The sequence below is a fragment of the Pyxicephalus adspersus genome, chromosome Z (genome assembly GCF_032062135.1).
Source record: "Pyxicephalus adspersus chromosome Z, UCB_Pads_2.0, whole genome shotgun sequence".
NCBI lineage: Eukaryota > Metazoa > Chordata > Amphibia > Anura > Pyxicephalidae > Pyxicephalus > Pyxicephalus adspersus.
The window spans coordinates 38,895,563-38,918,075 of record NC_092871.1 but is presented as its reverse complement, the minus strand read 5'-3'; positions in this window follow the sequence as shown (position 1 = coordinate 38,918,075).

Below are 22,513 nucleotides of genomic sequence, written 5' to 3'. Positions count from 1 at the left end.
AAGCAAATGTTTTCAGTCCCGGACCAGATCAATTCCAGGTTTGCTTAATCACCCAGTTTCACTAAGGAAAGTGTATCTAGCCTTAGAGAGTTTTAATAAATCATGCTCACTGAGTTGTTAACAGGCATGCTCTGTACTTACTCTGGGACAATGGCAGTACCATGGCAAATGAACATTTATTTCAGCTTTAAAATAGTGTTTGATGTGTTAAATAATAAGGGATTTTTAATATATAAGCAGAACTTTATACTTGTAGAATATTTAAAGATTTTCTGAGTTTACTTCTAAAAATTTAAATGCTTCTGCTAGGCTAGAAGGAAATCACAGTATATGGACTTCATTTTAATTTTATCTAGAAGAATAGAGGTGGGATTGTAGCACATAATTCCTATTCTAAATCTAGTAAAATGATACAATTCATTTTTATTAATATTATTATTATTATTATTATTATTAATAAAATATTATTATTATTATTATTATTAATATTAAACAGGATTATATAGCGCCAACATATTACGCAATGCTGTACATTAAATAGGAAATTCAGAAATGATCTGCTTTGCAGCTGGTTTACAAATGCTTAAACTTTGGTGCCTATTTATAAAGCAATGATTTTTTAGTAGGAAAATTAAATTTTGTTTTATAAGGGTTTATTTTTGCCTTTCTTTGGATCAACTGTTCATATGTTTCTATCTGGAATTTTTATTTCTCTAGTAGTTGACATGTTTATTTTTTCATCCAGACTAACTGTGTAACTATACATTCACATACAGTTTTTTTCTTTACTTTGCACAAACAGCAGTAGTTACCACAAGCAGAGAAGGTGAGAAATGATGAGAAACAAAAAAACATAGGCAACAAATAAAATTGAAATAGGAAAGTGACATAAATTGAAATTTGTGTATATACAATATACAATTGTCAAAATGTATGTGAAATTTTATTGAGTTTAATAAAGTGAATGGAAAATGGGAGATTAAGATGGTAGCTTTTGTAGCCAGGGAGCAATACGTTTTAAATAGTTCAAGTGAAGCCTCAAACTTTGGGGAAACCCTGGGGTTTCACAGAAACCTGGTTGAGAATGGCTGCTCTAGAGGGTTTGTTTTTGTGTTTATTTTAATCCAATGTTACAAAACTTTTGCTTCCTTACAACAATGAAAGAAAAATTTCTGTTTCCATTATGTAATTCCCTTTATTGAGAACAGTATGTCCCGTTTAGCAGAACAGTATGTTAGAGAAACAGTATGTCTCTGTTACTTTGTCTCTGTTAGCTTAAATATATACATAGATCTTAAATCGTAAGATATTTATTAACATAGAATTAAAAAAACTCAATAATACTTTAAGAGAAGCTAAATAATGGTTGCAAAGACAAAGTAAAGTCATACGTTACGCAAAGAGCCCATCTTCTTTATCCTGTACCCTGGCTGGACTCCACAGGAAGAGAGAGAGATTGGGGTCTGTTGTCCCTTTTATTATAGTCAGGACCCCCTATCACATTCAGCCACACCCATGCATCCACTCCTTACTCATGTTTCCTCCCACTTCCAGAAATCCACTGCTCACATGTACTCACCAGTATTCTCCAGTAGATGTCTCTGTCGCACTGAGGGCAAGTCGTCTGACCAGCTAGTCCAGGCTCCTTTGGAGATAATCAGAAAGCAGTGATGTTTATAAACCAGGCAGGATTAATGTAGTAATGTCTTTGAAGTAGATACTTCCATACACAACCCCCATACCTCACAACTGGTATGGTTGGAATGGCAGCTATTGATCTTCCAGTTCAAGGAGGTGGTATATTTTCCTTCTGGTTCCTTAGCTCCAACCCCCAGCTGGAGTCTTCCTGTTAGATTTGTCTTCATTGACATTTCAAAGGTAACCACCATCAAGGCTCACCAACAGTCATATTGAACACATAAATTCAAATGTATATGCATAAGTGCTGATTTTATACAACTCATGTTGTGCACTTCAAAAAATAAAACAAACACACAAAATACAGGAAAACAAAGGAAAACACAAATAAATTGGCCCTGATTTATCAAAGCTCTCCAAGACTTGAGAAAATAAACTATCATGGGTGTTTTGCTAGACAAGGATTGTCAGTAGATATATGTATATTGATATAAAGTACCCTGTATTCCCTTAGTTATAAATGCATTAGAGACCTTATCCCAATAGTTAGGTTTTAAGTTAAGCATCAGTAAACAATGCAGGAAAACATGGGTAGGAATGGGTGTATTTAATAATTGTGTAACTGTTTCTCTTTGTCTAGCCACCTGGAAAAACTGGGGAGATTCCTCCTAATCAATATCAGGTACTTCATCCAAAGGAACAATAGACAAACAGTTAATAGAACATATACAGTTCCCATAATAAAGCTGATTACCAGTAGGGCCTTTAAGGGTAATAATCAAGCCTAAGTCAGCAGAAGATGGATGAATAACTGGACAGGTGGGTTGGGGTGATGGCCCATCTGGACCTTTTGTCCATTAAATTGTCCATAGGTCTAATAAATTCCTGAAGCTTACATTAACCAGTCCTAATCTGGGAGGGGGGGGGGGCATCAAACAAAGGTCATCCTACAGATCACACCTAGTAACCAGTCCAAGATCCCCAATAAGACCTATGGGAATTAGGAGCTGAGAGACTTTGTATTTATTATTTATTTTCAACAGGAGAAAGTGGGCAATCAATGCCAATGCTATTAGTTGGCAGTGCCTTCCATACAGTTGCTACAGTAGGTCAATCCAGATCCATTCCAGGTTTGCTACATTCAGGTTCTTCCATGACCTCCACTCCTGGAGAGCATTATTAAATCAGGCCTATTTGTTATTGTTTTTTAGCTTCCCTTATTTTTGTATATTCTACTGCTATTTTTTTTTATATATTTAGCAATTATTTTTAACAAATATATATTTTCTATATGTCTATATGAGACCTACTGGCAAATTGTTTTGGTAAATTCTACAATATTCAAGTTTATATAAGTTTTGTGGTAATAAGAATATTAATTGGTGACTTTCCTTAGTGAACTGACAGTGCAGTGCCTAGGCTATCCTGAAATCTCAAGGAGTCTAATCACTCTTTTACCTGTGTAAAATGCAAATACCACCCCTGTATTTAATGATGAGGAAGAGGAGGAAGTGTGTTCTGCAGTCCAAGTAAGGAGTGAGCAGCCTAGGGTTACAACAATGCTCTTCCATCAAAACAGTGAATGGACAATGTCATTATAGGACAGGAAATGTGTTACTACTGGGGTTTAGATATATAATAATAGAATCCAGAAAGGTATATCTACAGACACCCCCTCCTCAGGTGACCACATTTACCCGTTTAAGCTACATCATTTTCACTCTTTCTGCATACCTGGAATACAAGCAGTTGTGCCAATGCTCAGAACATTCTGCTTTAGTTGCTACAGTAGGTCAATAATATGCATGTAAAGCATGTACTAAATTACAGCACGTTGGAAATAATTTATGGAAACACTTAAGGATTATCATTTTACCCTTATTTTTAGAAATAATTCACAGAACCAGTTCTCTACATTTATCTAAATGAATTATCTAAATAATCTATTGCATCCTGTAATGTTGCTATTTGCAATACACGCTTGTTAGAAACATATTGCTTTGCTTTACTATAGGTGAATTTGTGGTTCATAATCAGGGATAATAAGGGGAAATTTGGTGAAATTGTTTTAGCAATACCAATCATAATATTTGAATGGAGTATATGGAATATATGAATGGAGAAATTTCTCAAAAATTAAGCAAATTATGATGAATTGACATTACCAAATTTTCAAACCCCTTAAAAAAATATGCATTTTAAAAACATCAGTGGAGGCGTTTATAGCAGTTTTCACACATTTATAGTTGTTTTAACACCGTATTATGAACGTTTCCATTGAAAACAATGGAGGTTTTTATAAGCGTTAGAGCAGGACTTTGGAATCTGAAAGCCCCTTTTTTAGGTTCCTGTTCTCAACCATCCCACCCTCGGGAATGAGTACAGGGATACATAAAAAGGTTGATGGAGGCCATGGCTCTAGGAATCCCTTGCGGAGCATTTTCACATGTTCTGCACACATGTGGGTGCAGAACATTGCGAAAGCTCTGCTGGGGATGCCTGGAGCAGTGTCCCTATACAACCTCTCCATTGATTGTATGTGCACACTACTCTAAGAATCTTTAGCGGGGCCATGTAAAGTAAGTTCTGTTGTAAGTTCTGTTTATATAACTTTCTAGAACTACAAATTGAAATTTCCTCAAGCATTTTCAGCAAAAATACAGCTGTAATTTTTATTAATGTATTATTTGGTAAAATGTACATGTTTATATTTTGCTTTCTTAACCATTTAATCATTGTAGGACTTTATAGGGAACATAATTATTGAACTAATTTTTTCTCTAGTTATATATAATGGAAATACCAGAAGTTACAATCCTTGAAGAAAAACCTTACTTTTTTTTTAGAAATAGAGAGATGACTTCTAAAATACATAAAACTGCACAATGGTTTGTGTGACAATTAGATTTACTATTTTATACTTGCAAATTTCCATCAAAACATGTTACCTGTTTGTAACTATGGTAACTACAGAGTTGTTCTATATACTGATTATGTAAAATACGAAGAACATGTTATTTCCTGATAAAATGGCTGAATTGCTGCTCTTTTTTTTCTTCTCTTTTTACAACACTGGGGTTGAATATGTGGTTTTAGCAAGAAGTAAGAAGTGACTGGAGTACAGGTCTCCTTTTTTACAGAACAACAGGTAAAATTCAGGTTTGATATTCGCTACACTTACTGCAATATATGTAATGGACCATGATTCCTTCTAAACAAAAAATGTATTGCATGATACAAAAATTAATATCTAAATATAAAATTATAATTACAATTTTAATGGTTTGTATTTTTATATGTTCTTGATTATTATGTACTAATTCACAAACATAGTAAAAAAACTGATTACAGAAAACCAGGTTAAACAAACGTAGCAACTATTAAAAAAAAAAATCATATAACACATATTACTAACTTAGAAATATGTTCCAGTAGTGTGAACCATGTTCCCTATAATAATTGTAGACACACAGATACAGCAAACACCCCAAGTATGAGAACACACATAACTTACTAATTTCAGTGAAGATACGGTGATATTAAGACCCCTTCATTTTTTTATATTTGGTATGTTGTTGCCTGTTGTTACAAAAGTCTTTTTTTCTCAATAATCTGCACTCCCCATGATGACAAAGAAAAAAACATAATTTTAGACAATTTACTAAATGTATTAAAAATAAAAAACTGAAATATCACATTTACATAAGTATTCAGGTCCTTTACTTAGTATTAAGTTAAAGTGCCTTTGGCAGCAATTACAGCCTCAAGTCTTTGATGCAACCAGCTTTGCACTCCTGAATTGGGAGATTTTTGCCATTCCTCTTTGCAAAGCCTCTCAAGCTCAGTCAGGATGGGGACCATTGGTGGACAGCCATTTTCAGGTCACTCCAGAGATGTTCCATATTGTTCAAGCCAGGGCTCTGTCTGGGCCGCTCTAGGTCATTAACAGAGTTGTCTTCACTGTGTACTTTGGGTCATTGTCATATTAGAAGGTGAACTTATAGCCAAAACTGAGGTTCTGAGCACTGTGGAATCTGGGGTTGTTTCATTTAGTCAGATCTATGTTAAGCAATGTTATATGCCCAGAAATTAGGTCAGCTGACTACCTGAAAATACTGAATAACCAGATGTTTTCATCAGTGGATTTTTTTTCTTCCATATTCCAAGATGGCAATGTCATCCTTTATAGAGCTCAGATTGGCAACCACAGAATCAAGATCTTATCCCCATTGAGAATATTTGTGATGTTCTGAAAAGGACTTTTTGCAGCAGCCATGATATTGCATTAGTTGAGACAATACCACTATAAATATATGTTGTATTCAATGCTACAGACATTCCAAAGCTAAAGAGTGTGTGACCATTTTTGACCAATCAGGGTATAATATGGATTGTTTTTTTTTTTTTTTTTACACACAAGCCATGACACAATGGGCCTGATTTATTAAAGCAAGGCTGAAAGGGACATACTCTCTTTAGTGAACCTGTGTGATCCTAGCAAATTACTTTGATGAAATCCATTCCAGGTTTGTTGGATCATCCAGGTTCACTGATGAGAGTATATTCTCTTCAGCCTTGGAAAGCTTTAAAAAATCAGACCGAATGATGAAAAGGTATAGGGCAATAGCAGTGGACGAGAGAACATAGCATCACACGGTATACAATTATCTACTGGTAGTTATAGAAAGTCTTGTCATTGGACCTCAAAAACCTATAAAACCAACAATACCAAAACCTGGTAATATTACCAGGTGAATGATGAACATATAAAACTTTGAAATATTTACTCATCATCCATATTTCAGGATGTGGGTGTTTTTAACAATGTTTGCTTCTGTGACTTACAGAATGTATTGTAATCTATGTTATGGTTTTGCTAAAAATGTTTTAGTTTGTGCATTTTTTTCACTATACACATTCTGTATTGTAATTCTTTTTTTAATATTTATAGGTTTAGATTTGGAGTGTTGCAATATTTATTTTTTTGCACTACTGCCTTATTACTCTGACACAATTAAACTGTTTTTTAACCAGACAGTAAGGCAAACTGTCTCAAAGACCACAGAAGACACATAAGTTCAATAGTTAGATTGCACATTAAATCAATCTTTTTCTAGTCTGACAATATATATGCATGAAAATACAATGGTAGTTTTGCTAAAAGCCATCTCAAACTTGTAAAATATGTGCATGTGTTATATGTATCTTGGACGTGAAAAAGGTACTTTAACTATCAGATAATTTCCTCATACTAATATGTAAGACTATCCTTAGCATAATAGGCAGACAAATTATAATGATTCATGAATTATTGAAAATTTAGGTATGGTTTCTTGTATTATCTTTATATATACAGTACCTATTAGGAGATGGTATGATGTTCTCACTTTAGTTTTGTTCCTAATGTGAATATCATAGATTAATTCTTCCTTGTCCATTTTATTTCTTATATTACAGAAAGACTTTGAAGACCAAACATTGTTATATGTATCAGTCCCAGAATACGGTCATTTTAAATTTTTTAATAAGGTCTTTGATTTCAAATTTCTACTCTTGGTGCAAGGATTGCAAAGATTTTTATCAATATTATCAATTGTATGGCTGTTCTGTGTGTGCTGCCTGGGGTATAGCATTTTATCTTTCCTTGCAACACAGTCTTTTGTGTTTCTTTTATTTAGACAGCTTTTCCTAGTTGTTGAATTAATTTTTATATTAGGACACTCCAATGCGTAGCTATCAGGTTTGAATTTCTGTTTCGTATGATCTTTCTATCACTCACAATATTTGTTTAGATATATTTCTACATTGCACTTTAACTGATATAACTTTTGTCAAAACTAAGGAAGTACATCAATAATCAGTACTGAAAAATAAAAATAATAAAAAATGTATATTTTTTTATTGTTGTTTTACCAGACTATATAACTTTTGTTTATTTATTATGTTATCTTGTCAAGTAAGTAAAAAAACACTAGCATGAACTATCTCCTACTACGTTTGCTAAGCAATTGATATAATAAAGATCCATCAAAGTACTCAGTGCTATGTTTCCAATACTAAAGAGTGGCTTTATGCCAACAGATATCCTAATGAGACTGATGGGACCAGAAATATCTTTAAATGGACTTGATTCATTTCAACAGTACATGAGCATCCTACCTGGATCCCCCCTATAAAGCATTTTAGATAAAAGCTAGGATCCAGGTGGGGCTTAGAATGTTGGTTTGTATCAATAAAGTTTTTTAACCTAATGAAATGGTTGGGAGACATGTTATTTTCTATTAATGTTCTCCATTATAGAAAAAATTGGGGTCAGTTGCAAAATAAAATACTTTTGACAAAAGCCAGAGTATTAGCCATAAGGCGTTGTGGAATGGCCATTATCACAAGCATTATATCTAATTAGCATACACTATTACCAATCAATTGACTACTTTTGTTTTTGGCAATTTAATACAGATTTTGAGTTAAAAGTGGTTAAAGTTATGTGTACTATTATTTGAAATGCAAACCTCATCTTTGCTATACTATATATGTGTATATATCTGGAGACAGATCTGGGGACACAGGCAGGTGGCCTGTGTGAGTGACTGTGCTGGAGCCACAGACAGATCTGGAGACACAGGCAGGTGGCCTTTGTGAGTGACTGTGCTAGAGCCACAGACAGATCTGGAGACACAGGCCGGTGGCCTGTGTGAGTGACTGTGCTGGAGCCACAGACAGATCTGGAGACACTGGCAGGTGGCCTGTGTGAGTGACTGTGCTGGAGACACAGACAGATCTGGAGACACAGGCAGGTGGCCGGTGTGAGTGACTGTGCTGGAGACACAGGTGTGAGTGACTGTGCTGGAGACACAGACAGATCTGGAGACACAGGCAGGTGGCTGGTGTGAGTGACTGTGCTGGATGTCAGCAGAGGTTGGAAGGGGGCTATAATCTAATTCCATCTATATTATTCATATGTTCATGATTTGTTTACCATCCCTTAGGGGCTCTATTGGAAATTAAGTCTGTTTTGGGGAACCATACCTTATCTATCCATATATTGTTCCTTTCGTTGAAGTCCCTGGAATTCCTTGATTATCCCTTAGGCACTATAATGATATTTAGGCCTGGATATGGGGTAAATAAATCAGCAATTAAATACAAACACCCATACACTCATGGGCAGCAAGGTGGCTCAGAGTTTAGCGCATTGGCCTTTGCAGCTCTATTGCCCAGGTTCAAATCTGCATGGAGATTGCAGTTTCTCCCTATGTTTCTTCTGGGTTCACTGGTTTCCTCCCACATTCTAAAAACATGCAGTTAGGATAATTGGCTTCTCCCCAAAATTGACCATAGAATGTACTAAAGACATATGACTATAGAAGGGACATTAGATTGTGAGCCCCTTTGAGGGACAGCTAGTGACATGATAATGGTCTGTAAAGTGCTGCATAATATGTTGGTGCTATAAAAATACTGTGTAAAAGTAATATACATTTTTTCAAATTATATGTGCTTATAGTCTTCATTTAGGCTTTGAGCTTCCCCTGCAGATAACTGCTATTCTCTTTTAAATTTGTATTATCATACTTACATATCACTAGGTAAGGCAACATTCTTCTTTTTTATTTTTTCTTGGTATTCAGGCTAGGTAGTCTTTACTAATGTAACAAATGGAGCTAATGCCATGATGTCAGTGCCACTCTGCACCAAAGCATTGTGAATGAATGACATGATGGTGCCAGTGTTCTGTTTTTTCAACATTTTGTCACCATTTTCTGCACCAGTACACTGTGAATAAAACTGGCAAGGTGATGCCTTTTCAGGGATGGGGTCATAAAACCTTGCAAACACAGACTATTGAGTTAAGTGACACCCAGTAAAAGCCAAGTGGGTTTTTCATTGGATGCAACTTTTTAGAGAGATATAGGAAGGGACAGATGTATAAAGCTAGATTGTGAATATTCATTCAACACTCCAATGTTGCCTGTATATTTAGACAGAAACACAAAAAGAAACTAGGCAATAAGTTATGACACTTACCATTTCCACATTCCCAGTGTCTCTTGCTATTTCAATATCAAGATTTAATATTTTATAGTCTTAAATTAATTAACACATTGGAATCCTTTCTATAAGCATGTAGATAACATTTAAGCGTTAAAATGTTGTACAGGACTCATGATGTATGAATGGTGAAAAGTTTATACATCCCTGCTTTGGGTTGAGCTACTTTTAGGGACCCAGAAAATAGGGACATTTCCGACTCACAGTGAGCTCAGCATTTATTACCTATCACATTATTACTTTACACATTAGGTATTTTTTGTTTTGAACGGTCCTAGAGATAAAGGACATGTAAACCAGAGGAGGCAGGTCTGTAGACAACAACAGGGGAGTTCCTTTCGCTTTTGTCACTAACCCTGTAGCAAAAATGCTTGCTAATGATCTGTCACTTCCCACACCTACAGGATTTCCCTTCCTCCAGTGAAGGAGTGAGATAAATGCTGTGGACAGACAGGAAGACTTTTGTCATTGTTTCCCTATTAAAATGTTAAATTAATACTAATAGAAAGAACACTTGCCATTGGGCTCATATTTGGCAGTCACTGCCAGTCTGAATATTGCCTCAGTCTTACAAACATGTTCAAGTAAATATGTTGTCCATTTGCTCTACTAACAAAATGCATTATGCTTTGTTTTCGCTTCCTGTAAAGTGAAACTTTGCAGAAAAACTAAACTTATCATGATTTAACAAAAGGAACAAAAGGATAATTCTCTGAACTCGATTTATAATTTCAAAGTCCTTGCTGTAGATAAGACAGTAACATTACTTTCCTTGCAATTCTACTCATTAAAGCAATAACGGTGAATAATAATGAGTGTGAAGAATTATGTTGTCATGCATGTTAGCCTAGAAAACATAAATTCAACCCATAAAAAAGTCAAGGGATCAAAGCTAGTTTTTAGCATTAATTGGAAACGAAAAGTCATTTGGTGTCATGATTTAAAGGGCACTTAGAAATGATTATGCAGTCAAACATTACACAAAAATAATTAAGGTTAAAGTTAAATATTTATTAAAATAATAAGTTCTGGCTAATAGCTTCAGCATTCCCTCTACCCCTCAGAACCTGTGCCTAAAATTCAATATAGCAATGTTGTATTACTCTTAAAGACATTCCCAGTTTCTCTTGCAATTTCAAGATCAAGATATACATTAATGAAACATGTTTCACCTTAATTGGATGTAAAATTTTCATAGTCTTTAAGCTTTATTACTCTTGAAATTAAAAAGCTGTGCACCTGTGTAATTAATGAACACCTTGGAATTCTTTCTCTAAGTATGTGGATTACTTCTATTTATAGTTAAATCATTTGTAGATATGAAACCTATACAGTGAGCTTGCTAAGAACATATTTATACTAGAGAATGAATTTCACTTAGCTTGCCCTTGAATTTTAATTACTTGAATTGGTTTAGCCTTTATAAATTTAAGGTATTATCTTTAAGATATACCTGTATTCATAAGGAAATCAAATCTTTCTTTGCCAATGAATATATGCAATTTCACATTTCAACTTACTATGGTCCCATAAGGACTATAATCATGAATGACCTCAGTAGATGATCACTGGACAGAACTGGGACCAGTCCCAGTAGAGTTAAACAATAAAGAGTTTTAAGCAAAGCTCATTTGCAAGCAAAGCTCATGAAATACAATTAAATTGATTATGTTGTATTTCTAAAATAAAACACTCTGTGAAACTATTAAAAATGTAGTTCTATTTCTACAAATTTCTTTACTAAAGCACAGTTTATTAAGTACATTGAAATCGAAAAGAGATTACATTATATGCAAAATCTAAATATGTTGGATGGATACACAAGGTGGCAACCTGAAGTTTAGGAAAAATATTTTGGTATTGTTATTTTCAAGCTCTAATAATATCAGAGTGTAACAGGAAAAAACTAAGGAAAGTGAAACCAACTATACTGTTGGGTATGGTATTTAACCCCAGTGTTATAACTCAATTGTTATAAAGATTTGCAAAATTCTGCAGGTCTATATGCCCTGTCCGAGGAACTGAACTACAAAGCATTAAAAATCCTTTATATAATTTTTGAAAAAATACCTAAAAAAAACAAACTTTGAATATAAGACATCAGGCCTGACTTATTAAAAATTCCCAAAGCTTGAAAAGATACATTTTTATCAGTAAAGCTGGGTGATCCAGCAAACCTGGAATGGATATCCCAAAAGTAACTTTCTATTTGTTAGCAAATGTTTTTGTTCATGGACCAGATCCAGTACAGGTTTGTTGGATCACCCAGGTTCACTAATGATAGTGTATCTTCATCAGCCCTGGAGAATTTTACAAAATCGGGTAAATGTTTTTGTAGGAACTGTTCTTCTGTCTTCCTCTCCTGGACTATGACCCCCCTCTTTCTCCTCCTCTCCCTCCACAGGTGCCTTAGGGTTGGAGACATGCAACAGAGAACAATCCCCCTTTTTTGCCAAATCAACTTTACCTGCTATGTTTGGCAATGCTCAGCCTGGCGTTCAGTTTGAAAAACAGCATCTCTTCCCTTTCTCATTTTTCTTCTCTTCTTCATCTTCCTTTGACCATCATCTATCACCTCACCACCCAAGAATGTCTGTTCAAGCTGTGGGACAATAAGGATTGTGTCACTGATTATTGTATAATTACTAATCACCATTATTTTTTTTTTATTGAAAAAAGATTTAAAAAGAAACACAAATCCTAGCTTTCTATCCACTCCTCATATGTAAAGAGCATCTAACATGCAAATATTTGATCCACCAGTCCATGACAATTATATATTGCTGGAAAAGTGGCTGCAGCTGATATTTTTTGTGAAGGAAATGTCACAAACTGGTATGTTTTAAATAGTTTGAGTTTGCCACTGTACTTACACCATGCAAGGGGCTTTCCTAGCTTTATCTAGCAGATATCGAAAGCCTTGGTGATGAAGAAAGAAGATCGTTATAAGGATCAGGCAGGGTAAGAGTGTTTAGTGTCCAAGGAAAAGGTCTGTCAAAAGGCTGGCCCGATTTTTACTCACGATCTTGTATCGCTGCAGCTTGTGTGGGGTTAGCTACATGTCATACTGGGTTTGCAGAGCCCTTAGCAGCTTATGGCCCTTATGAGGTTGTGGTTGCTTAGGCAAATAGTTTCAGCACAGCAAAGCACCTTTTCCATTAACAAGGACTCACACACTTCGTGAAGTTTTGTAGGTACAGGAGCTATGTTGGGTAAGATCCAAGAATATGATCATTTATGTTTTAACTTTGACAGAAATTGCTTGGTAGAGAATGCCAAACCTTGCATAAATCTGTTTTTGATCTACATGTACATACTGGCGTTTATTTACTAAAGGAATATAGGCTGTTCACTTAGCAACCTGAATTATCCCCCTGCAAAGGCTATTTGAACTAAATTAGCAAATGTGGACAAAATCAAATTTACAAAGAATACAAAATCCTATGCAAGGAAATCTAAAAGAAAACCAAGATTTTGCTTGCCCTTGATTTTTTGGTTAAAGTATCATCTCATTCACTAAAATAAGTATTACAATTTTATCACATTTCTCTGGTTGCTCATGGGTTGACCAGAGCATTTTAGGAAAGCCTGCCAGACTAAATAAATTTGGTACACAACCTAAAATGTAAAATAGGTGGTAGGGAAGGGATTACAGCTTTTAAAAGCTAATAGTTGTAAAGGATCAGTTATCTTTAAAATTAGCATTAAAATTCCTTTAACCGCAACTTTAATTCAAACATATTTTATCTTTTTGAATCCAGATATTGTACTTGCAGGAATAAAACAACTCTCTGTTAGAAGAAAACCTTTCATCTAATTCTCTGAAAAACATACGTGAGAGTTAATTATTTTCTTCAATCCAGACTGTATAATCAATAAGCAGGAGTATATTTATTTTTATTTGGGATTCAGAAATAAAAATGCATTAAAGGTTTTCATAAATTACATAAATTTATGCTCGAGAACATGAAGAAAACCTGATGGAACATTCAAAAAGTTCATATTCTTTACTAATGTGAAACATTAATTATATTCTGAAAAATGGTGACATGGTCGGGTATTACTCATATATCATACTATTCAAATGACAAACTAAAAGGCATTTTTATTTGATTTTTTTTTTACTATGCAATTGCTTTGCAGCTCTAAGAAACATATTTAACAAAAACAGTGTCCTCTTACTAAGCACACTGGTTTTACTGCTAACTAGGGATGAGCAAGAAAGCCTCTGACAGACTCGCAAAATCTTCTTTGAACTTCGGGTGGGTTCTGGTGGGAAAATTTCAGCATTCGGTTTCGCGAATTTCAATAAAGTCAATTGGATGACTTTAAACATTAATAGCAAAACCCCTATACATGTTAGAACCACAAAATTTGCTAGGTAAGTGTAGAAGAACAGTGGCAATAAGGTTTCAAGCAGGCAAAGCGACAGCAGGAAAATAGGATTTTTGTGTTAATTGACAGCGTCAGAAGGCAGCATAAACTTTAGGACATTGAGAAACAGTGAATTCAACCTACTAGTAACAGTCTCTGCCATCAAAAGAGCAGGACAACGCGTTTCTACTTTAACCCCCTAAGGGGTGTTCCCGAGTGTGACTCGGGGCCGGAAAAATTGCAAAAAGCGGTAATCCCGAGTCACACTCGGGGTACCTTTGGGGGTCCCCCTTACCTGATACCCGCGGTCCAGCGGCGATCGCAGGATATAATTATCATACCTGGGAGTTAATCCTAAGAATTACAAGCCCACAATATAAACAAAAATTTCTATGCAAAAAAAATAGGATCACTTTTTGCATCAAAAAATTACAGAATTAGAACGCTAGGGGGGTTAATGTACGCACCCCTATTTAATTCATATAGCTGCATAATGTGTTTACACAATATAAATCCTGTTTGTTAATAATAATTGCTAGCTGGCATCATGACCTGGATGACATGTGTTAGGAATGACACCCATTAAGTTGTGGACAAGTAGTGCTGTGACATTAGGCAAAAAGATGGAGGACCAGGGACAGAGTGTGGGTAAGCGAGAGCAGTAGCAATGTTTAGCCTCTGGTCAGCTATCGCTGGGGAGACCACATTTGTAAGTGTCATGGAGAGCTGGGTGTGGTGCTTCGTCAATGCCACCCAGAAGTGTACAATTTTAATGAATGGAGCACTAACAGGCGGCAGCAGTAACAGCAGGAGGAGGAGGCGGTGAGCCCTGAGACAGAGTGGGGACCGTATTAGTAACTGGCATCTCAAGCTGGGTGTAGTGTATCGTCAATGCCGATAACACAAGTCTGTAAGTCTGTAACACAAATTTTTGAATGGAGTACTGACAGGCGGCAGGAGGAGGAGGTGGTGGGCTCTGAGACAGAGCGTGGACCGCATTGGTAAATGGCATCTAGAGCTGGTTGTAGTGCATCATCAATGTCACCCAGAAGTGTATAATTATAGTGAATAGAGTACTGACAAACGGCAGTAGCAGCAGGTGGAGGAGGTTGGACCCTGAGACAGAGCGTGGACGGCATGGTGAAGGTCAAGCAGGCATAGGGAGAAAGGAACCAACATCCCCTATGCGGCTGCGCAAACATGGTAATGAATGGGGACTTGTCCCCATTCATCACCTGTAGTGCCCTGTATTCTTAGATAGAGAAAGTCTTTCCAAGAATACATAGTACAGCGCTGCAGCAGCATGGAAACTCTATCCAAGAATACATAGTACAGCGCTGCAGCAGCAATCGCTGTTGCCGTGCTGTGCTTCTACTATGTATTCTTAGATAGAGTTTCTCTATCCAAGAATACAGAGCACTACAGGTGATGAATAGGGACTTGCACTGCAGTGAGATGTAGTACCCAGAGATCGTAGTGGAACTGCAGAGGTAATCTGCAGTTCAGTTTCCCACGTGACGTCACAGTGGGTAACTGAACTGCAGACCTCTGCAGTTCCACTACAATGTCCAGGCACTACGAGTGATGAATGGGGACTTGTCCCCAATCATCACCTGTAGTGCCTGGACATTGTAATAGAACTGCAGAGGTAATCTGCAGTTCAGTTTCCCACGTCCAGTAAAATGTCCAGGCACTGCAAGTGATGAATGGGGACTTCATCACCTGTGGTGCCCTGTGTTCTTAGATAGAGAAACTCTATCCAAGAATACACAGTACAGCGCTGCAGCAGCAATCGCTGTTGCCGTGCTTCTGCTATGTATTCTTGGAAAGAGATTCTCTATCCAAGAATACAGGGCCCTAAAGGTGATCAATGGGGACAAGTCCCCATTCATGCAGCGCTGTACTAGGTGTTTTTGGATAGAGAAACTCTCTCGAACAACACATACAACTAGTAAAGGTCTGCAAGAGCAATCTGATTGCTCTTGCAGCCTTTAAAAGACCCTTATACCATTGACTTCAATGGTATTCAAATTCAGCATTTGATCACCCGGAGAATTTCTCACTATTCGATCGAATAGCTGTCGAATCGAATAGTGAGCTATTCGACCAACACTACTTGAAACCACATGGCATCTCGCTGCCGCAAGCGCTGTTTTGGAGGAATTTGAAAGCAGAGATAGCGATTTGGAGTCCTTTGTGGAATCGAGCGATGGTGATTCACCAGGAAATTTGTCATCAGACAGCAAAAGTTGACCTTTATGCATACCAGGCAGCACCGCCAAGATTTCAATTCACCGGCGCACCTGGGATGAAAATTGAGGCTGAATGCGAGAACACCCTGGCATACCTGAAGTTGTTTTTGACCGATGAAGTTATCGAAAAAAATTTTGCGGAGACAAACGGGTAAGCCGCTCTGTTTGCTAAATTTTTTTGTTTTTATGAAAACGTGTGCTGCTCTGTGTTTGCTAACTTTTTGAATTTTTTAAAATGTTTTGCTAATTTTTTTTATGCAAACATATATGCTGCTCTGTGTTTGCTAACAGATTACTTGCAAACTTCACCAAACTATAAAAGAACATATCCTAAAATATCTTTTTTATTTTGTTTTATGCAGGGACACTGGACAACAACAAGGTGCTCCACACCTGAGGTTTGCAAGAAGCAGAAAGTGGGAACCTGTGACAAAGGGTGACATTTGGCTGTTTTTGGGCTTGGTGATCCTGGAGGGAGTTGTAGGCAAACCCATGCAGAAGTGGTACTGGACCAAGAATAAAATGATTGCCTCTCCATTCTTTGGCACAGTCATGCCAGAATAACGCTTTTCCCTCATAATGAAGTACCTGCACTTCGCAAAAAATGAAGAATTTGATGAGACTACTCATCCTGAACCAAAACTGAAGAAAAGTTGGGAAATGTCCCAAATGATTCTACAAAATTTCCAGCAAACCTATGTGCCATAAAGAGATGTCAGCATTGACGAAAGTATAATGGCTTACAAGGGGAGGCTCAACTGAATGCAGTACATTGCTTCAAAGAGGGCACAATTTGGCGTGAAAACTTATATGCTGTGCGAATCCTCATCTGGCTACATCTGGAATACAGTACTGCCATTATGGTTTGGCAACATCTTTAGTGCTATCCCTCATTGAGCCATTGCTAGATCAGGGCTATTGTGTCGCAACTGTATCTAGTATAGCAGTGCCTATGGAATGCCTACATTCTGTACAAAAATAATTGTCAGAGGCCTGTGAATCATTCAGACTTCATTTTGCAAGTTTCCGAATCCATAGTCTAGAACTACCAAACACCATCAGTTGGTATGATTAGACCTGAATGTTGTGCTTCCACCGTTGTTAACCCAGAACACCTGACTGGTCGTCACTTCATTGAATACATCCCACCAACTCAGAAAAAGGCAGCACCTACAAGGATGTGCATGGTTTGCTGCTCAAAGACCGATGACAGAGGAAGGAAGAAATGCAAAGAAACCAGGTTCTTCTGTCCTGACTGTGATGTTGGACTTTGTGCAGCACCCTACTTCAAAATCTACCACACCCGGGATGTCTACCAAGAATGTAATTTTTTTTTTTCTAAAATCTGCATTTAATTTATAATATTATTTATCAATAATATTGGACCCTTGTTTGGAAAATTTCAGTGAGAAATTTTTTGATAAAATAGTTTTTTTATATATAAATTACATTGTTGTGGTCTATTATTTCAATATTTTTTATAAATATGATTTATAATTATGTATTATATTATAATTTATGATTATAATATAATAAATATAATTATTATACCCGGGGGTTAATCCAAAGAATTACAGGCCCACAATATAAAGAAAAATTTCCATGCAAAAAAATAGAATCACTTTTTGCATAAAAATCGACAGAATTAGAAGGGGGGTTAAAGAAAAGAACTCTCTTTTTGAGGAAATCATAAAGAGGTGTCCACTCAAAATGAAAGTTTGGCAGAGGAATTAAACCAAACCCAAGTTGTAGTTGAGGAACTCAAAGGAGAAAATAAAAACCTGGAGAATTATTTATCAATTTCCCAAGAGCAAATACAGGACCTCAGACTGGAACTAACCAGCAAAGAACAGGAATATGAGCATAAACTGGAAATCGCAGCATCTCAGATAAATGAGCAGAGCTTGACTTCCTGTTCCCTGCATCAGGAATTGCAGGATATACAAGAAGAAATGATAAAAGAGAGGCACCTGTTGGAAGAGAAGCTGGAGGGAACACTAGATTATCTTGATAAATTACAACAACAGAAGGCGGCCACGGAGAAACATTTCTTGGAACCAGAGCAAGAACATTAGCAGAGGGCAGAAGAGATTGTACAGCTAGAGAAAACTCTTCAATTCAAAAATGCAGAGCTTGAAAGTACAAAGGGAGAAACCTGGACGAAAGCAGAAAGTGCGGTCCAAGCAAGAAGGTTCAACCAAGTAGTAAAGATACCAGAAACAACTTGGTCCAGAGCACTAAAAAAAGAAGTTGTTTTGTGTGTTTGTTTGTTGGCCTAGAAAAAGAAATACAGATAGGTCTTCAATGGCAGCCTACAAAAAGGAAGAGCAAAAGAATTCAGGGGAGTGCAGGCGCCCTATCCTGGGTTAATTGTGTTGGAAGAATGTGTCTAACTCCACAGGGTCCAACAGAGGGTATGTAACAGAGTGTCCCTAAAATATCAGGGAAAGTGGTAAAATGGCTCCAGGGAAAAGAGAATTGCAATGGTTAATAGGTTTTAGGAACAAACCAGGTTCTTTAGGGCCCTGGAGCTGGTCAAGGGAAGTGAAGGGTGGGTCCCTTGGCCCAACCCTGATGTGGGAATATATGCACTTGCACTCAGCAAGAGGCTGAAGAAAGTGATCAGAAGAGTAATCAGCCAAGCTGAGAGAGAGCCAGAGGAATCCAGGCTGAGAGAGAGCCAGAGGGATCCAGACTGGAGATGTGAGCAGTCAGAGGCTGGAGTGAGCAGTCAGAGGCTGGGAGGAAGAAGGTTCCAGGAGGTGAAGGGAACCAGAGTCTGTTCCTGGCAGGAGAAGGGAGCCAGAGTGGGTTCCAGGCTGCAGGAGAAAGGGGCAGAGCTCCAGGAAAGCAAGTGGGCAAACAACACTTCAACTGTGAGTGGAACTATTGTGATATAGAGACGTTTGCATGGACATTTACCACTGTGGCTTACAAGTTGGACAGAGAGATAGCATAGCTAAAGTGAAGTAGCTAGTTGCCCAGCCAGGCCTTTATTTGTTTGTTGTTTTTGTTAAATGGCTGTGAGAATAAAGCCTGCAGGCGGGAGCCTGGACATTTCAGTTGATTTGAACGTTTCTGCCTCTTGTTGTGACTGGTTTGATCCCTGCTACCTAGAGCAATATCCCACAACCCCACAGACACTAGCTTGCAGGGCTAATAGTTTGGCTAGACGCGAATTGAGCTCAATGACTCTTTTGTTGGTTGGGCCCATAGCCTGATGTCTTGCGCAGAACTCCGGTAGAGTGGGCTGAAGGGACTGGGAGCTAGGGGAGCTAAAAGGGTCACTGGAGTACCCATATTTTGACGACAAACATCGTCTGATGTCACAAAACTTGCTGCCAGAAGCTGATACTTCCTCCCAGCTTGAAGTCTGGCTGGCACCAACCTCCTGAGATGTAGTAGCAATGACAGTTGGAGGTGGAAAAAGAGTCAGTGGAGGTGGAAGAAGGGGCGATGACGTGGTTAAACCTCCTTCAAGAGAACTCAAGTACTTGCGCATGTGGGAAAGCAGGGATGTTGTACCCAAATGTGATCCAGCCTGTCTTCTGCGAATCTGCCTGTGGCACAGGATGCACATTGCTATGCACCCATCATCTGCTTTCAGCGTGAAAAAAGACCAAACTGGAGAGGTGCGTGCAACCCCTCTGCTGCTCTTTTTCTTTGCCTGCCTCTGCTGGGTGCCCTGCTTCTGCTCCAGTTCCATCTCCCCCACATTCACATCATCTCTGACTGTTCCCTTGCTTGTGCTTACTCGTCTGTGAGTTCTTTGGGACTCACATGAGACAGATTTGCGGCCCCTTCCATCCCAAATCTGTTGCTGTTGCCTGTCCTCTACGTCTGTTTCAGGACTGCTGCTAGCCTTACACGCATCAGTGGTTCACAGATGACATCATGGTCATCATCATCCTCATTTTCATCTAAGCCAACCTCTGCAAATGCATTTACTGATGCAGAACCCTCACCCAGCAAGTGCTGACCACACTCCTCAAGGGTCTCAAAGTCTGCCTCCTGCTTTGAAATTCGCAATGACAGATCCTAAAGGTGTTTGGAAAGCAACAAGGGAGAGTAATAGGGAGGTAGAAGCACATTAGCCACGCTAACTCCTGTCTTTGCTCCTGTCATGGCTGTGCTGATTGCTGGTGCAGAAGAAGAGCCTGCTGCACTTGAGACCCCTGAGACCCAGTCCACAATCCTCTCCACATGATGTGGCTGTACCAGCGTACTGGTGCTCTGCGCACATCTCAGACCTGTTTGACAACTTGTGCTGCTGCCTCCAACAGTTTTCTGCTGCTGCTGTCCTACAGTGGCAGGCTCCCAGGAAGTATGCCCCCTGCCAGATGTGGCAGGTTGCCCAACGCCACACCTTTCCCTGTGTCTACCGCTCATCTTTTACTTATTCAGGCAAAAATGCACCTGTACCAAACAGTCTTCTTTGGTAAATAGCAAGAGGTATCAAACAATGAAATATTAGAAATACAGAATTTTGGGGGGCTTTTTTTTTATGTAATTCCGTGAAACGAGTCGGGCTTTGGGATTTTTAAAATTGTTTGTTTTTTTCAAGATGGGGTTATGTAGCATGTAGACCAAGAGTCTTTTGTGGACATTTTTATGTTGATATCTAATTTGAAGATCGAAATATCTGTATTTGTTTAAGAGAAGTACAAAATTTTTTATGGCTTTTTTGATAGATAGCACGTGGGATCAGAATAAAATATCTGTATTTTTTGAAAGACATACAGAAATTTTTCTGCCTTTTTTAGATGGACAGCAAGAGCTTATCAGAAGGAAATATCTGTATTTTTTTGAGAGAAATGCAGAAATTTTTCTGGCTTTTTTGATACATAGCAAGTGGGATCAGAATGAAATATCTGTATTTTTTGGAAAATAGAACAAAAATGTTTTTGCCTTTTTTGCTAGAAAGAAAGACGGTAGCATCAAAAACTGTACAATCTGTATATTTCAAGACTTAAAGAAGACTCCTAACCTGTCCCTGTCACAATGCACGTCTCTCCCTGCTTCTTTCTCTGACACAGAACACAAGATGGAGTGACTAACTCCTCTTTCCTTCCCTGTATATATGCCTGTGCTCAGATCTCTCCTGAAGGGGTTGCTGGGCCTTGCTGTGCATCCTGAGAGAAAATGATTCGCTCCCGGCCATGCCATTCCCACTGGAAATAGTTGCCGTTTCTGCCCCTGCATTTTCCCTCATTTGTTTGGCGAGAACACGACCTCACGAATGGCGAATCACAATTAAATGTTGGGTAAGCGAGAAAGGCCCAATTCACCGTGAGATCGAACTTACAAATCTCGCTTGCTCATCCCTACTGCTAACTATATTGTAAAAAAAAGTTTTTCACTGAAATGCACATTTTGTTAAAAAACACACAGGTTTCTGCCCACAGTTCTAAACATTGAATTGCAATCACAATATAACTCATAAATTAAAGGATAAAAAAATATAAATGTATTTCTTTTTTAACAGTAAACATTCACTGATACAGTTTTTACTTTTTTGTTAAAGATGTATATTGCAATAAGTCAGGTATTTTTGCATTTGATATAGTTACCAAAATTGTAACAGCTTTGGTGAAAAAAACAACAAAAATATAACATTCAGTCCTTATGCTCTTTCCTTTTTTGCCACGCCTTTTTCTTTTGCAACAGGTTTGATGCAGCAGGTGTACTTTTAGTATGAGCTGTAGTTACCACAACTGCTTTTATATTAGCGCAAATACAGTAGATCAACCCTTAAGTAAAAAATCATCAATAGTTTTTGAGATCAGGACACTCTTGAACATGTTTTGTCCAATTATATTTTGGATAAAAATAAACAGAAATCTTTACTATTGTTTAAAAAGTCAATATTTTTAATACCTAGAAATTATCAAAGTATGTTTAACCACCCGACCGTTAAACCCGACCTTGGTTCGGGTTTAAAAATTTTGCAAAAACCGATAAACCCGAACTTTGTCGGGTGGTTAAATCCCATCACTTACCTGGTCCCCGCTGTGATGATCTATTCTGTTCCAGCGTCGCTCTAAAAAAAAAAATACTCACCTTCTCCCCGCAGCTCCTCCCGACACGTCTTCTGTCTTCAGTCTTCATCCGGCGAGTGCAGTGACGATCACCGGGGTTTCCCGGTGACTTCGCTGCATGCGTCTGTGCGGGCGGGAGGCGGGGCGGGAAATTCAAAT